Genomic DNA, 18,865 nt, shown 5'->3' with positions numbered 1-18,865 from the left:
AATGGTGCACAATTTCCCCAGACATAAATAGAAATGCATAAAAACAATCAAATGCAAGACATATCAATAGCATATATAAGACACTTCTGGAGCGTGATCTTCACACCCTTCCTCAAAGTAGGTCAGTATTATCATTTCTAGATTGCAGAGGGGAGGGGAGCAGAAACTACACCCTTCTAAGCCCATTAACATCAAGGGTGTAACACCGCTTAGGATAGTAACACTAGTGAGTTCACGGAACAGGGAAGAGTCAACCTGGAGACTTCCTGAACTTTAGCTTACTCTTAGCTACCATATTGCACTGGGCCTCACCAACATGTGGTCTCCCACAAGCACAAACCTGGCCTTCTTGCTTGCAATGATATCCAGGTTTAGCTTTCTGTTTCCATTCCAGCCTGGAAAAGACTTTTGTGATTCTCGAGAACCAGCCAATGTATCTGGCCCAATAAGACATCATCTTTTGAAACGTGTGGAATGCATTTTTTTTAATTGTCTCTCAGCTGTATACAATGCACTCATTCAGCTCCTGCATTTTCATCTTGATTCTTAACCCTCTAGGCAACACAGCAGCCACTGTAGAATACAATAGCTTACGTAGTTGCCAAGTTGTATTATTTGAGCCACTATCTAAATGGAATGTTGCCTCCACCTCAGATGTGACGGCGACTTCTGCCTCTTTTGGAAAGGGCAACATTCTAACTGTAGTGGTAATAAGGTTTATTGCGTATGGCCAAGGGTTGTTACGATCTTAAGTAAAATTAAAAATACATAAAACAACAAGAGGACAACAATACAAGCAGATTAGGGGGAGAAATTAATAAGGAACAAAGAAATAGCCCGGCTCCAAATCACAAATCAGGCTGCCACAAATTTGGCCCCAAGCACGACTTTAGCTCAGATTTTCTTAGCAGCCAATGCAAACAGTGAAACCATACAAGTGATTCACCCATCTGTATCGACTAGACTGAAAACAATTATCTCTGCTGCTGGCTAAGGCTCTGGCAAGAAATTTAGATCTGGGCTCCCTATAGAGAGGGTAGAACAAAACACAGTGAGGAAGGTCCTCCACGTCTAGGCCTCAACAAGGACAAAGGCGATACACAAGAAGTTTCAGGTACAACAACCGGTTAACATGGCTGTTGGCATAATTTGGAAGCAGATGGCTGTGCAATGTTCTAACTGTTCACAGCCACTTACTGTCAATGGTTGCCTGGATCACCTGATGCAGGCACATGGCTGAGGGCTGGCGTGACCAGTGGCTAGCACAGTGTAGGAACAAGGTACAAACTCTTGTTCACAAATTATACTAGTTGACTCAAGGCACACCGTCACTCTTCAGCTTGGGTAGTGGTAAACACTGAGCTCTTGGTGAAGTTTACTGTCCTGTTACACCCAAGAGAGTCATAGGGTAGACACAAGGCTCCTGGTTGCTTGACCAAGAGAGTTGCCTGCACATTCTCCACCTCATGGAAAATAAATCTCCCCACTCTCATTAGGCCCAAAAAGCATCCACATTAATCAGAGTTAAAAGCAAACTGGACTTCCCACTTAACTCAGTTGTGAAATTATCATTAACCATCCACAGTACTAAACAGCAATACATTTCTGCTAAATTCTACAAGATAGATGCATGTTCTGAATTTGGGAAGGGAGTGAAATTTTAAAAGTACAAAATGATTACAAAGTTTCAAAAAATACATAAGGAGAAAAACCATCACTAAACTTACTGTTCCATGACATTATAAACAAAGCCCATCGTTCCATTAATTTAACAGCCCTTACATCTCCTTGGTTTGTAAGTCTAATGTCAGTTTATACATGAGAGCAATTTTCCATACTCTCATAATCCAGTCATTAATATGAGAGACCACAGAGGATTTCCAACAGAACATTACAGTCTTGCAGCAAATAACAAGCTCATTATAAGCTCCCTATTTAATCTTCCAAAGATTTACCTTTCTTTGCTTTTAGTCCTGTATACCATAATACATGTGGGACACTATTTACATACAGTTTTACCATGCAGAATTCATTCTAAACCTAAGTTGATACCAACAAATACCTGATGCAACTTAAATTCCTAGGGGCTTAAGCACAGAAGTATTACAGAAGTAGGAAACCAAACAGCCTGAAGTTTTCAGAGGAATCATAGGGATACAGGATTCCAGTTCTCTTCAGTGCCATTTGAATGTACAGTTTCTTTGAACTCCTTTATAAATCCTAGACTAGATCAGATTTCCCAACTGCTAGGACACATGTTATATTCAGAACTTCCAATTCTTCAGCAAAACACACACACACACACACAAAGTCATACTGACTATTTAAACCCATTAAAAAACAGATTGGAATGTCAAAAATCAGCATGTGTGGGTATACACAGACGAAACCCATTAGTAGATCACACGGCTTTATTTTACACAGATGACAATTCTTTAAGGCGAAGATATGAAGAATGAAATCATCAGACAGCTACCCTAGGCTTTCCCTCCATACTTCAAGACAGGAAGTTTTTAGGAGCAGAAACTGAGCTATATATATGGAGTGACATGCATCACAGACTCTATTGAAAATTGAGGCTGGGTAACAGGACATCAAATTTGCTTTAGCTCAATTCAAATAAATAGTAACGGTTACTCTGTTTTAAAAAGAGATAATGGGTCAGATACATGGTAACAGGTATTTTCCCCAAAGACAAATAAGTGGGTTCTAGAGCAAATCAAGCCTGAATTCTCCCTAGAAGTGGAAATGACTAACTGAGGCTATCCTCTTCTCATGGTGTGACCAAAGTACAAGATTCACTGGAAGGAAGGAAGGAGATTGGCTTTATACCCCACCCTTCACTCGAAGCAGTTTACAATCTCCTTTCCTTCCCCTCCCCACAACAGACACCCTGAGGTATGGGGGTGAGAGAGCTCTTTTGAGGACTGCTCTTGAGACAACAGCTCTGAGAGAACATGTGACTGACCCAAGGTCACACCAGCAGCTGCATGGGGAGAAGTGGGGAATCAAACCTGGTTCTCCCAGATTAGAGTCTGCACTCTTAACCACTACACCAAACTGGAAAAAAATACAAATACAGTAATGCTAGGAACAGTTGAAGGCAATGGGAAAAGAGGAAGACAAAACACGACATGGGTTAACTCTATAAAGAAAGCCACAGCCCTCAGTTTGCAAGACCTAAGCAAGGCTGCTAATGATAAGGCTGTTCTGGAGGACTTCAATTCATAGTGTTGCCATAAGCTGGAAGCAACTTGATGGCACATCACACACACACAAAACCACACACACAGAGACACACACACACACAGAGCCCATTATTCCACATAAGATTTATACAGCCAGGCACTCTAAATTCTGAACCACATAAAGATTAATTTTGTGACATGACCTAAATGTTTGATGTAAATTAACAAAATACCTGTTTAAAAGATCAAAAAAACCCATTTAAGCACTAGCAAGCTCACTTCCTAGGTAAGTAGCCAGGACTGTGCAGCCTGTTTACTGGGAAAGGGGTCAGGGCCGTTTTTTAAAGTCACATGCTACTCGTTTCTAATGATGACAGCAGTGCAGAGGACCAACAGCTAAAAGTCAGACCACCCCGCTTACTCTTGTATAATGGCAAATAATTTTTCTGCTTAAAGTTCGTTATGATTATATGAAAGTGAGATATCCTACAGCCCTCCCTCCCTCAAGCTGTAGAGGCTTGGCGAGAAAGAGAGACCCAGTAGCAGCCTGCCCATACTGGGGAGGGGAGGTAATTTCCTTTCCCTGAAACATGCCCCACCCTCCCCTAGGGCTGCCAAGTGGGGGCGGGGGGCAGGCAACCCCCCCCCCGCTTCGGAGGCCCAATTTCCACTGCCGTGGAATCGGGCCCCGGGGGGGAACTCCGCCCCCTGAAGCGCAGCGTGGCTGTGTCACCAGAGGTGACGCAACCACGTCAATCACGTTTTCCCTCCGACGATTGGGGCCACGTCAATCACGTTTTCCCTCCGACGATTGGGGCCCCGCCTTCAACGTGATCGACGTCGCGCACCACTTCCGGTGACCTGCTGGCAGCGCGCGCACACATCGAAGACCGGCTCTCGGAGCCCGGCGAGGCTGCCCCGCCGGTAAGAAAATTGGACTTGGCAACCCCACCCTCCACTCCAGGAGACGCAAGGCTGGCTAGCCTGCTCCGTGAGCCATGCCACTCACCTCCACCACTATTTTTTGCTTCTCTCGGCCTCTCAGTTCTCTGGCTTCAGCAGCTGCCAAGCTCCAGGCAGACTAGGGGCGGCAGGGCAGGGATCACCGCTCAGGCACGGTGCGATACCGGGGGGGCCGGGCGGTGCTCCCCATAAGCCTCCCCCACCCAGCACTCTCAGCCAGGCCCCCTTGGTGCTCACTTGGACCCGTCCTGTCCCACCTACCAGGACTGGAGGCAGCCAAATATTACAAGGCCTTTGAGTTCTCCCCTGGCCAGATGCGGAACCGCTTCTCTTCGCATCCCACTGTTGCCAGCTACAGCATCAATCCGAGACGTCAACTTCTTGGGGGGGCAATGCTCCCTCTAAGCTGTGGAGTCTTGTGAGCAAAAATTCAACTTTGTGAGCTACTGGCATTAAAGCTGTGAGCGAGCGATTTGGCTGCTGTATAAATTTGTTTGCTCCATCCTGAGCTAAGACAAAAATGTGTGAGCCAGAGGCTAAAAAACCGTGCGCTGACTCATCTTAGATGGAGCACTGCTCGAGGGGGGCATATGGGTTCTGACCTTTAGTTGCAAAGGCTGAAGTGCAGTCCTGTGCTGAGGATCATGAGGGAAGGGGAGTGCAATGCCAGATTAGCAGCCATGTTAATGTCTGTGGCAGCAACACTTAATTGGACCCTGCCTCCATTTTATAATGATAAGCAAACACAGTGTTCAAAAATGCTCAGTCTTCAATCCCTCGTGTAGAGGATGGACGCTTATTTTGCATAATTCAACCTGGTTTTATTAGTGGCAACCAGGACAAGGATGCTGTATCTCCGGCCACTAAAAATCTTGCTCATAAATCCTTGGTGACCTCTGACGTTTCAACCAGGCATTGCCTGCAGTTTCAAGCCATAAGGACTCAAAACTCTCTGTTGCCAAATTGTTGATTTCACAAAATCGTATCTTGTATTATGACATGTACCACCTTGAATACAAGGGAACATGAGAAATGGATCTTAACACTGTATGTCAGGAAACTGAATTCTGTGTCACAATCACACTTGGTACTTTTCTGCACCCCTGCAGAATCACAACATGTATGCATGTACGTACACATTCCTACATATAGATCAAGGAAGCACATCTGCCAATAGTCTCTAGAAGCAGAAAACGAAGTGGTACAACTCCAAGTTGACTGATCAGTTTGTAGATTATGCTGTGTTGGCCCCACAAACAGGAAATGGTGTCTTCTCCTGGAACTTATTTGTGCATGCTTTTGAATCCAACCCATCATGCTGTGTGTTCAGGCTTATTAAACTCCTTCAAAAGCAATGAACCCAAGGCCATCGTTTCCTGGGCACGGCCCAGCTTGTTATAATTTAGTTAACACACATACCAGCTTTACTTCCTTTGTTAACAGAAAAGATGAAGAATTAGCAATCTAGCAAATTACTCAGTTTTCCAGTCAGTGGGCTGGACCCATTGGAGAAGTTCAAATACCATTTTTTTCCTCATGCCCTACCCTTCTTGAGTAACTTGCCATTTGTCCAGAATTCCTTCCCAAGCACTGGGACAGTCTCCCAAGCAAAATGCGCCACAGGAGGGAGCTGGGGTGTATATATGCAGGCAACAACAAGGAGAAATAAAGCACAAATCACTATGGAACAAAAATAAAAAAAGAGGCTGTTCCTTGATCTCCCACTCATTGCTGCTACCTCTTCCCTGCACTGCATAGCATTTTGCTTGCATGGCTCCTCAATCCTTGGAAGGGGGGGGGGGACAAATTGCACGCTTTTGGGAAGGGTCCACCAGCCTCTGTAAACTCTTCTGATGGCTTTATCCCAGTCATTTCTTGTTGTGTACCCAGCTCCATTTGGGTTTCCGGGAACTTTATTTTGTTTGAATGGCTGTTTTCCTTCCTCATCTTGTTCAATACCTTGCTAGACAAAGTTGTATAAGATCCTCAAGGGCAGCGGACGATCAGTTTCAAGAACTTTGACTGGGCACCTTATGACCCTGAAGAAAAAACAAGTACCACCCATGCAATCTAATTGTTCCTTTTTACAAGAGTAATTTGGTCAAGGCTCAGGCCTTCATCGGCTCGTAGCACCTAAAATTGCAATGTGCCAGGATTTTAACATGCCAGAGAGAAAAGGGTATGCCAAGAATGGGTGAGCAGGGGTCCACAGAACCCTCCCTCTCTGGTAAATGCTTCATACACGAGGTCCTCTCCCCTGTCAAGTCTGGAGCAAGGCAGAGTTCCGTCTCTTGCCACTGGGCTTTTGAGAACAACAGAAGAGACTCACCCTGCTTCTGCCTCCCCAGAGGTCTAGCACAGAGACAAGATACCCTTCCTGCCCCAAAATCCTCTGACATGCGTAGAGGAATTGGAGACAGAGACCTTTACTTTCACTGTGTAACAGGCTTTGAAAGACAAGCCCACTCCAGATATGTGAGAACACATGATTATTGTGTTGAAAGCTGGGAAGGGAGCTTTACAGGCCTGGTGACTGGGTCTGCAGTCCCCGGTTTAACAGATGCTTGAGCAAGCTTTCCCCATGTTACATGAGCAGTCCTGAGATTAACCTGTGCTCACATTTAGCACATGACCATTTTAGCAAGCTGAACTTTCCCCAGAGGTGCTAGCCAGCAAGCCACCATGGTTGTAAGCAGGTGAACTTGCAGTTATACTGCCCCACACACATAGTATGGAAATGCGTATGGACACCTGGGGCAGCCATGCCCAATTCTAGCCATTAAACTCCTGTATAATATATGTGGCATACATACATTAAGTTTCTGTGCGCATAAGCATAAGATGCAGATGTGTCTCTTACAAGCAGCTTGAGCAACTGCTTCCTGTCTTTCCTCAGGGGTGCAGATAACCAATCACTTCTCATCTTTACAGCAGCGGTTTTCAGATATATACACACACATCAAAGGCTATTATGCAAAATGGATAATTCCCGTTCCGTACAATTTCTTTAAAATACTTGTTATTCCCTTGGCTTTCCATGTAACCACAAATACTTATCCAAATGGAATTTATGTTCATCCTATTATAAAGACACGCTGCTATAGGTACTACCTATGCAAAGCACCACTTAAAACCTATGCTAGTGAAAAAGGCATTTCTTCCATTTATAGCTGTATGCTAGGATGGCAGTACGTTTTCTGCTTCTTGTATGTTTAACCATGAAGTGCTGTAGGGGAAAAAAATAAAACCCAAAGCACCAAGGAGCAAGCACTTTTTGCAAGTCTCCATTGTTTGGCAAATGCACGGAAGGGAAACATGGCACAGAACTACTCAACTGAAAGCCAAACAGTTGTCTTTCTCTGTACAAAGAGTATACATACACTACCTTATAACCTATATCAATGGCTACTTAAATCTAAAAACCAGACAAAACAGACACAAGAGTATTACAATTTTCATTTTTCTGACACAGTTTTGTTCAGCTCTTGTTTCATACAGCAATAAGGCTCTGGAGATTCTTGGCGTAACTGAATAGTGCTGTCTGAGAAGATGGGTGGTGGTGGTGAGATGGGAACAGAAGAACCAGTAAGATATTGCAACCACAGTTCCATCCAACGCTTCCTTTTTAAAATCTAGTCGCCATTTCCCCTCCTTAATTGTATATTGCATATATGTAAAACGACTGTCCAACTTTGGATACAATGGCATAAGCAAAACATATGCTTGAGTGAACCGTATGACTTTTCAGATAATTTAACAAAGAAATATCGTGAAGAAATCAAGTTCAGTTATGGTTTTATTCTGCATTCTCTCTGTTGGGAGTTGCAGGGCTGTTTTTATGGGATGCCATTCATTCTAGAAGGTAACAGATAACTCTTATTGCTGAACATTCCAGTTTCAAAGAGCTGAACAAAGTTTTGATCAGGGATCTCTCCCCTATTTGCAACTGGCATCTCATAGCCTAAAAACCTTCCAAGGCTTAAGAGACATCTTGCAGTGCTGCTATACTCTACACTATAAAATCACCTTGCTGAGAAAGGGCCTAGTGTTTTACACATTGACCCAGTCATTAGTTATAATGATTCAACTTAAGGAGGAAATGCGGTGTTGTAGCAGCCTATAGTTTGGTTCACACATTAATCTTTTAGAGAGGCATCATAGATACACAGAAGCCTCACAGAGTCTGTACTGGCTGTCAGATCTGGAAGGACAGGAGCCAGAAACTTAGATATTGAGTTGTGTTGCCAAGGAAGTCAGCTGGTGAAAAAAACATACTGGGTCAGCACTTAACTCAGCTGTATCTTTTAAAAAGACCCTTTCTTACTAACACAAAACTCCAAGAACAATTAACAAAAGAATTTGTAAACAGCTACAGTGCAATAACTTCATAAAGTTCATTCAAAATGAACAGTAATTAATAAGACCGGAAATACAAGCTTCAAATCTTGAAAAAATTGATTGATTTCCATATTTGTGTAGTAGTGGGCACTCAAAAGAAATACTCTTTTAAAAACTGCTTCATGTTAATGAATTAACTGAAAACTCAAATGTTAAAACTAGCACTTTTCAAACATTTCGCATGAAGTCAAAAGAAATTTCTCTAGAGAATACTTATGATTAGATAGTGGATGTTTCCCCCTTTAAAAACAAAACAGATTTTAAATGGGACATCATATATTGTACTCTACCCATATGCTGTCTGATTTTTTGAATTCCTGTATAGTTTTAAGGTACCTAAAAACACACTACAGGTTTGACTGAGAAATATCAAAACCCCACTTAATAAGATGCAAAAACAAGCATCACTTATTCGAGAGGAAATGATGTTGTATATATCGTTTCAGCTGTAGAAGAGATCAATGAAAGATAATTCCAAAGTTCAGGCATTCAACCTCCCCCATGTAAATATTTTTAAAAGCTACACAATGTTAGCTTCAGAGGGATTAAAAAACAGAACCCCACATTCTGAAAATTAAACCACCATATATGCAAGCATTCTTGTAAAGGCTATTGTTGTCCACATTAATCCTCTTGTGTAAGGACACCAGCCTCCAGGTGGAACCTGGGGACCTGCCAGTATTATAGCTTGTCTCCAAACTACAGACCTGAAGAAAGAAGAAAGGTTGCCCTGGATATAACGGATGCTTTGGAGGGTGGGCTCTGTGGCATTATACCCCACTGAGGTCGCCATCCTACTCAGGCTCTATCCCCAAATCTCCTGGAGTTTCCCGACCTGGATCTGGCAACCTTGCCTGTGAGTGATTTACTTTTTGCAAGAGACTTCACTGGATATCTGGTGGGTTCTTTAGCAGGATGGTCCATAAAAACTTGGATCCCACTGCACAGAACTCTGATCAATTTTGACTTTACTTTTCCCATCAGATTGTCAATGGTCATCTATGCACAAATTCCTGAGAGGCAATAATGTTAGTCTTTGGCAGCAAACATGGAGATTATCAGATTTATTGTGGCATAAATTTTCATGGCCACGTGCCCATTTCAGAGCCATGAAGTACTACCTGAGAGAGACATCCAAGCGAGCACACAGGTACAGAAGGAAAGTTTGTCAACAGAGAAGCCAAAAAGGCTATGAAATCCCAAAGGACAGCAAGGCTAGCCTGCAATATCCTATGTGATATGTACATGTTTTAAGAGAGACATACAGAACAGCAGTTGCTAGGACAATTTTTCCAGCTACGTTAACCTTATGCCTTTCATGGAGGGAAAACCCACACATTGTTCCAAATAAATCTTGAATTAAGTTCGTTGACAAATTCTAGTATAGCAATTTCACTTCAGAGCCACCCTTGGAACTTAATTAAAGACTTTAAAGGGAGGCTCTAAGGTGACATTACTGCATAAGAATTTATCAACAAATCGGATCTAGGATTAAATCAGAGCCACAAGTTTCTTTCCCAGTGCAGGTATGAAATCTGCATTGCTTAGAAAGACACTTAGTGACCAGTATTAATTAAAAGGCAACAGGTCGGATTATTCACATCCAGATATCACATAAAATTTTCACAGACTATCCCCTCTACCCCCATGTGTTTTATGATTTTACTCCCTGTTTACAAACTATTTTTTTGCTGTGAGTGTATCTGCCAACTGAGAATGACACACTTTGTGACATGTCGTCTGATTTATGGGGGAACCAGATTGCAGGGACTAGAGCCCACTTCATCAGATGCACAATGAGTCATGCTCTTATTTATTTTAAACATTTTAACGCTCCCTTTCCACCCAGTTTAGGGTCCCCCAAGGGAGTGAATAGCCAAAATGTTAAAACATATCCTTAAAAGGTATATCTATAAAACAGGTGTACATGGGGAGGCAAGGGAGGGAATGCCAAATGAGAAACAACAGAGTCTTCACCTGCTGACACAAGACAGTGATAGAGGGTGCCAAACAGATCTCCCTGGGGGAGAATGCCACAGTTTCAGCATCACAGCTGACAAGGCCTGCTCTCGGGTTGTCACCTGACTAGCCTCAGATGCCCGGGGCTCATGAAACAGGGCCTCCCAAGATGTCCATAATGGCTGGGTGAGTTCATAGGGAAGTAAGCGGTCTTCCAGATATGCTGGCTCCAAGCTGTACAAGGCTTTACAAGATCAATGCCAGCACTTTGAATTAGGCGAGGAAGAAAATCTGGAGCCATTGTAGGTGGAACAAGACTGGAGTGATATGACCTTTACAACCCACTCCAGTTAGCATCCTATACCAATGGTTATTATGAAATATTCTAGATGCACACATGCAGATATTCTAGAACAATAACAGTGCAATCCTAAACAGAATTACTCCAGCCTAAATGGGTTACAGCGTTCCGTGCGCCACGGCATCTAGTCATGCCAGCCACATGACCACGGAAACGTCTTCAGCTTGGAAACGGAGATGAGCAGCGCAACCCTAGAGTCGGATACGACTGGCTTTCGAGCAAGGGAAACCTTTACCTTTTAAATGGGCTTAAACTTGAGTAACTTTTTTTAGGATTGCACTCTAAGTGTTAAACTGATTTAACATTACATTAAATATGTGTCCTGCCTTTCGGTCAATCCTAGAAATATCTTATATGATTACCTTCCGGAAGTACTTCCACCCTTTGAGCTAATACAATGCACACAGGACCAAAGCCCCCCTCTCTCTGTGGTAAATTCAGTTTCTGGAACATAAATGCCAGGATCCAAAGAAGCTGCACAATGAATTCCCCAGGTTCTAGGCACTTTCTGATTCCTGTCCCTTGAAAAGAAGCCTCCAGGCAGTAGGGCACACTGCTTTTAGAAAGCAACCGCAAAAATAGTTTGAGATATACCATGGGGCCTGTTGTTCAGAGAAAGCTACGGTCCGAAATCTCACTGGGAATGCACAATCCCTTGAGCCAGCTTAATTAACCTCTTGGATCTGTGTCTTTTTTTCTTTATTCCAGTTGTGCTACTTGGCCATCCTGACACAGGAGGAAGCACCGTCCCTCCAGTTCTATCAAGTCATATCCACAAATCAATCACCTGCAGGAAGTCATTACCAGTGAATACCGGGAAGAGATTCATGGCGACCAAGAAGCCTAAAGGGCACCAAAGAAAAGTCTCAACTAAAAACATCATAAAGCTTCCTTACCTGCGATTATTCCTTTCTGGCACTACCACCCCACATTGGAGAGGAAAAGTACACAATCACACTGGAAGATCTTTAGTCTAGTTTACCTGCAGCCAGGTCTGAATGGGGTGCTAAAAGCCTACTAAGTAGCACTGGAAGTTCCAGAACACACAGAGTAAGGGACCGATTAGTTCACAGTCTGTGCCAAACTGAGACGCAAGCAGCTGAAGCAACCTTTGCTGTTTATGAGTCTTCCTTTTGCAACATCTATGGATTAGGTCCCAAATATCTGGTGCACATCAAAGAGAACCAGGGGCAAAACTTCTTAGACCTGTATTTAACAAGAAGACACTTTCTGCCATAAAAGCTTATCTTTAAAATACTTCTTCTTTAGTAGGGGAGAATATTCTTTTCCCTTAAATACATTAGGCTGAAGAAAACAATGGTCCATGTAAGCAAGCCCTAGGGCACGTCATCACTGGTGATGCTTTATGTGCAAAGGCAGGGTAGGGGAAAGGGAAAAGGGTATGCCGTGCTGCCTAGAATGCCATATGGTTCATTTTTCAAGCTCTGCCCTTTACTAGTGCACAAAGACTAGTGAATGCTCAGAGCAGTAAGATGCTCCAAGTGACACAATACTCTTCCACTTTCCTTGCCTTTGGGAACCCCGTATTACCAACACACACTTAAGAGACTTGTCCGCCTTAAGACTTATTCTCTTTGAAAAGCAGTGGCCAAACCCATTTTTGTTTAGCCTATGAAAATGATTTTCATTCATATTTTACATACACGATCTTCTTCCAAGTACTAAGGGCAACAGTGTTAATTCTCATCAAGTGCCCCAATAATAAGATTTTACAGCCGACCCATGCACTGGGGCTGCATGGCTGGGGGGGCCCACTCCTGAGTAAAACAATATTTGTATTAATCAATTCTAGAGGATCATTTTGAAGACAGTTCCAAGACTTTTCAGAAATCTAAGACAGGTAAGTAGTGCCTGGTTTCTTATGCTGTTTGTAATACTATTATGTAGCACTACAATAAAGAGCCTCATCACTCACAGTACTACTATTTAAGGCCAACAATTTGGTAATGCTGGGGAAAAAAACCGATATAGAGATAGTCAGATGGTGCCTTAATTGTTACTTATCCTGTGCCCCTTGAGTCTTTGGGCACAGTTATATGTAACCAATACATTTGGTTTTGTAACATAAAGACATTAGGCCACTTTGTACATGTAGATACATCAGGGAGGTACAAATTTTGCTAGGAATGTACCATGTTCCCCCACATCAAAATCCCTCCGTGTAAGAGAAAGTAGCATCACAGAGAGAAGTTCTAGCCTAGGATTCTCACAGCAGTGCCAGTTCTCCATGTTCAAGGAGCCTTTTTATTTGAGGCAGCCCTCAAACTTGTAGTCTAAAAGGTTCATTCCTAGAATTCTGCACCACATAACTGAACCTGTGACTGAATCTATAGAATTCTATACTACTTATCTGAAACTCAGCCAAGTCTAGAATAGCAGAGTTTTAAATAAGAGTTCCAGTGCTGCTCAGCAGGCCTGTATAATGAATCCACAGCTGAACTGTGCCATATTAGACAGACTGCAGATGAGAGGTGCTTTATCCTCTGAAAAATACTTCATATAAGTCACTGAGAGAACTTCATAGCAGAGTTGGGAGATCTGGGTTCCATGACACATGGAAAAACACCGGATTTGCCTGCCTACAGTATGATATGGTACAGTCCCGTGGAAGCAGATTTGCTGTGTCAGTCTGCTGCAGCATCCACTAACAGCTGCATACCTAGCCTGCCTCACCTAACATCTACATGACAAGTAGTTTACCGACTGCTTGATTTCAAGGCACAGTTATATAGAGTTTAAGCAAAAATATATAACTGGTGAAGCAACCAAGAGCATCTTAATTCCAAGCATCTGTTGAAAGACCAAGTACTTCACTGTATGGTACAGAGCTGAGCTGCTGATGTCTTCCCAAAGATATTCAGATTGCATGTGAAAATATGTTGCAACAGAGTCTGGTTTTGTTCCAAGTTCCTTTTCTAGAATCGACTTTGTGACACCTACAAGCAAAATGTACTCACAATAAAGGCAAGGCAGCAACGTACCAATTTTCATTCTTAATTATTTACATAATTTTAAAATGGGTGAGAACTTGATTATATCTTCTCCCTTGTTTCTAGGGCTGGAGAGCAAACACAAAAGAAGTCATTGGCTGCCCTTGGCCAGATTACGCATGTCTGTATGTGCAGGCTATAGCCACGGTAAGAATATTCACTTTCCTTTAGAACAGCCATATTTTCAGAGGCCAATTCTATTTGTTTTGTTTTTTAATCAAGTTTTCTATCATTCGTCACTATGCAAAAAAGTTTAGACTATCAAGGCAATACATCTGAACTCCAGCTATGTGCCCTAAGCATATATTGATTGGATACTATATTATTTCTAAACTGTACTGATTATTCTGAATATCTGATTATTCTGAATATTTACTGTTGACAATACTGGGACCTTTTGATCACAGCAGCTAGGTAGAAGATTCATCTGGTAAATAGATAACTGCTACATTTCCTAAATCACAGGAAGTTAATCTACTTTTTGGGAAACACCACCAAGGGTAGGTGTTTTTTTTAAAAAAACCTGAAGTCATTATTGGAAGAAATTAATCCAGAAGACAACCCCAAACTGCTATCCACTGGCATCTTTTGCTGTGTTATCTGAGGATGCTAAGCCAAAACTGCTGATATGGTTGATGTGAACAGTTCACAATAGTAGAAAAACAAGTAATTTTTACTCTTGGATTTCTTCCAGTCCTTGGGACAGATCAGAGTATTCCTTGCTTAGAGCAAAATGTTCTTTAACTGCATTATGAACCAAACTTTTGTTGTTGTTCAAAGTGTAAACCAAGAATTCAACTTGCTGATTAGCTACAAAACAGACTTTTAAAACAACAACCATATACAGTCACAGAGGGGAAACAGGAACAAAAACAGGGAGAAGTGCTATCAACTCTAGTGAATAAACCCCAGTTTAAGATTATTAGGCCCTACCTGAACAGATTACCCACCCCAGTTCTAAGGTTCTCAAAGTAGACAGAGACATTTACACAAAATGCTTTAAGTGCTGATTGGATCAGGAAAACAAACAAAAAAACCAAACAGCATCTATGGAAAAAAAGATCCTTCTATTCTTCTTTGTATTATTTCACTACTAATTTTTGTTTGCCAGAGCTTTGTACAAGATTTGAGTGTCATTAAATATGCTAAAAGTGCTCATTATGAGTAAATGTATCTTTTATGCCAAAAGCGTAGCAGGTGTAATTATGTGAAGTAGAGAGGGGCGAAGGAAAAAAAACAACACCCAATTGTATTGAACTCCTGATGTTCTAATCAAGAGTCTGAGAATAAAGGAAGGCTTGTAAGCCTAGTAATGGCAACCCTGCTGTGGCAGAAATTTTTGCTGATTTTTTCTACATTTAAACATAAGGGTGAACTGGAAAGGATGACATGAGATAAATAAGTAAATAGCAGTCCAACATCCTTAGTTATTTAATCATTCAGAATCTCTATGAAAGCAAGTAAACTCAAAGGTCAAACTTCTCTTTCAGATTTGCCTAAAGATAGGAAACCTTAGTTCTTTTCACTATAGGTAAAGGGGCAGGGAGAAGCTATCTGCTACCACGTGCTTCAGCAAAAGGAATCTGTTGTTGTTTTGGGGCACACTTACCAGAAATGTGAGTTGGGGAGGGGGAGGAAGAACTTGTTTTAAATAGATATTAAAAGGAATGTGGACCACATTTGCTATTACATGCTCAACCTACAAAGCTTCTTAATTACCAAGAACCAGTTTTACACAGATATCACCATACTGGAAGCCAAACAAGATCTGCAGTTCTCTTTTCAGCTATTTTGTTTTTCCCCTTTCTGGACAGCCATCAATAATTTCCACCTTGATCCTGAAGACATTACTTGGAAGTATGCCACGCTAATATTAGTGGGACTTGCTTCCAAGTAATATGATTAGGGCCAGGGGGACATGCTTTTGATATTATGCATATACAAAACAAATAGATCTTGGACCAATGCTGTTATAAAGGTGGATCTAAGGGTTTTGAGTGAGGTCAATGTTTAGGAGACAGAGAGCAAAAGAGGCCGAAATAAAACGACGTTAGATGGGAATGTAGAATACCTTCCTCTTTCCAGCCACATCCCCCCACCCCCATGCCTTTCCATTCCCCACCAAAACAAAGAAGCTATCCCAAGCCAGCCATAGCTCTCCATCTGGAATCTAATGCAATTCCTGTTGAAAGTCAGTAGCCATTCTATTAAAGCCTCTATAAATATTAGCCTTGCTTTGTAATTACACTTTGTGGGAACTACAAGTTTATAAATAACAGTGCTTAATTAAAACAAATCCAGGAAATGGCTTCCCATTCACTCAAAACATTTCACCATTCTAAGAAATGAACCGTAGTTTAAAGAAGGGGAGCCACAAACAGCCCCAATATGTACAGGTCGTGAGAATGTTATTCTTACTGAACCTGTACAGGGGGGAAAAAGACATACTTTAAAACAGGCATGCTACACAGGTTTTGTGAAAAGTATTCAGTTGTAGCCTTTTGGAGAAAGATCTTCTTCAGTGTTCTCTCTCTCTAAAGTCAGCTCTTTGTTGAAGAGGAACATTTGATATTGTAATTTTGCTTCACACAGAAACTTCAGCAAGACACGTCCCTAAAATAAGACTTCTTTCTCAGCAAGAATCCTCAGCTGCCATTACAGCCACACCTTAAAAAGTTCTTACCACACAGCAACTGAGCAAGTACAAACGAGTGGTGGCTCTTTTCAGCCCGGAAAAAAAAAAAAAAACCACCCCCCCAAAATAAAAACAAAAAAGCCAAAACAAAAAAGCAGGGAGTTGAAAAGTTAAGATATGATATTTTAACATTCAGCTCTTTAAAAGTCTGAAGTAAAGATGGAACTGTACCCAATTGCGTTTTTAAAAGACTAAATACCCTTTTTCGCCTCTTACACAAATGTAGTCTAACAACCTTTCACAGAAATATAAATATTTAACATTTAAACCTGACAACACAGCACTAAAAGATAAAATGCCTTCCTGCTAAGAGCAATAGTGCCTCAGAGCTGGGAGGCAGCTGTTGTTCCCCTGCCTTTTCTTTTGTTGCACCTAATCTCATGTCAAGTCATTCAACCAGCTCCAAAGCGATGAAGACATAATTGAATCAACCTTATACAAAAAAAATCACATCTACTGTTCTTAAATAGCTATATGCACATATTAAGTATTCTAAAAAGCTAACACTGTCCTGCCCTTTCATAAAACACATGTGTGTGTTACACACACACAAAAACACAATGGAAACGGGAGGGGGGGGGACAACCATGGGACTAGGAGACCAGAGTTTATCCAGATAGGTCAGACCAATCAAAAATCTATTGTAATATCTTTTCAACTACAGCTGTTTGTTATGCACACTCATAACTTGAGACAGAGCCTCAGGATCCACGACACTTAAAAAAAAAAAACACGCAAGGGAATCCTTTCCCCAGAGACTTGCAACACGAAATATTCACATTTTTAAAAAAAAATGCTTCAGAGCAGCAGTCTTAAGAACAAGTTATCTGAGGACCCATTACAAGCTAGCATTCCTGTTGCAGATCTTAAATACTGACTCATCAATTCACATAAAACTAGCGGAGGGGGGGGAAGAGAGAGGCTCAGACTCCACCTCCTTTCCCTCCCCCATCTCCAAAAGAAAGCAGTTTAACCTACTTATTTCAGCCAGGTCCTTTTTATGTTGTCCAAGAAAACATCTCATCATAAGCACACTCATCACATTTTTTTTTTAAAAAGCAACAACAAACAAAATTTCAAGTCCCAAATTTACAGAAGGCCCCCCCCTGAAGTGTAATAAAACATGGCAAGAAAAACATTTGCAAGCCATTGTTATAAAAGCACAGTGCTCAGATACCTTTGCAGACACAAAACCAACCCCCACCAGCCAACAGTATGTAAGCAAGTGGTCAGAGAGTCAATGCCAGCTATTCAATTTGTAGTTAGGCGTTTTATTTCTCTGCCTTCCTGATTATATCAGGGAGGCTTTTGCAAGGCCTAATAGGTTGTGAAGAATGATACCACTCTCCCATTCTCCCCCCCCCATTTTGAAAGTGCATTATTTCCTTCTGTTCCTTCACATACAGAAACTTCCCTTTTCACATTCTTCTGTAAAGATTTCACTTCATCTACATATTAAGTTCCTATTTCTGCTTTTCACTGTGTTAGGTTCTTTCTTCTGCTCCCCCCCCCAGCCCCCAGCAGAACTGGTGAATATTTTTAAAGCTTTCAAGGTCAATTTGGAAAGGACACCTTTTTTTAAAAAAGTGGATGGTTTTAAAGCTGCCCTCCTGAACAACAAAAACCAAAGTTGTTTTGAAATCTTTCCAGGATATCCCAAGAAGCCCAGCATAGAAATTTTTGTTGGCCAACACTTCTAAACTATTTCACTTCATTTCAGATTCTAATACGAGGTTTCAGTACAGAACATGGAGGTAGGGGGTTTAGGGAATTGGATATAAGAAACCTTGGGTTTGGGAGACAGAATTTCTGCAGCTCAAATAAACAAAACCCAACACACCCCAAGAGGAGCCGATTAGCCAAGAATTAATGTCTCCCCATATATAAGAAAGGTATCAGCATACGGAAGTGAAATCATATCGCCAAATGCTCTCATGAATTTTATTATCCCTCTCCTAGCAGAGAGCTATTGTTGTCGTAAGAGCCAAGTAGGAGCACCTTATTTTTTTTTAAGCCTCTATTAGCGTTATTAAAATTTCACACACACACACACCAGAAAGACAGAACAACAAACGCTCAGGGGCAGATTAAATCCCGCATTCAAAATGAAACTGACAAAAACGGATCAATAAACTTTTCATTAGCAAATTCGACCCCCCCCCGGGGGGGGAGGGGGGCCAAACACATTACAAACCTTTCCTCTAGGAACATGACTCACAAAAGAAATCCTTGTCTTTCTCTAACACCCCCCCCCCGTCCTCCCCAAATCAACGTTAAAGTATTGAAAACA

The sequence above is a fragment of the Gekko japonicus genome, unplaced genomic scaffold, assembly GCF_001447785.1.
Source record: "Gekko japonicus isolate JY-2015 unplaced genomic scaffold, Gekko_japonicus_V1.1 scaffold1239, whole genome shotgun sequence".
NCBI classification, from domain to species: Eukaryota; Metazoa; Chordata; class Lepidosauria; order Squamata; family Gekkonidae; genus Gekko; species Gekko japonicus.
Note: the sequence above shows the minus strand (reverse complement) of the source record.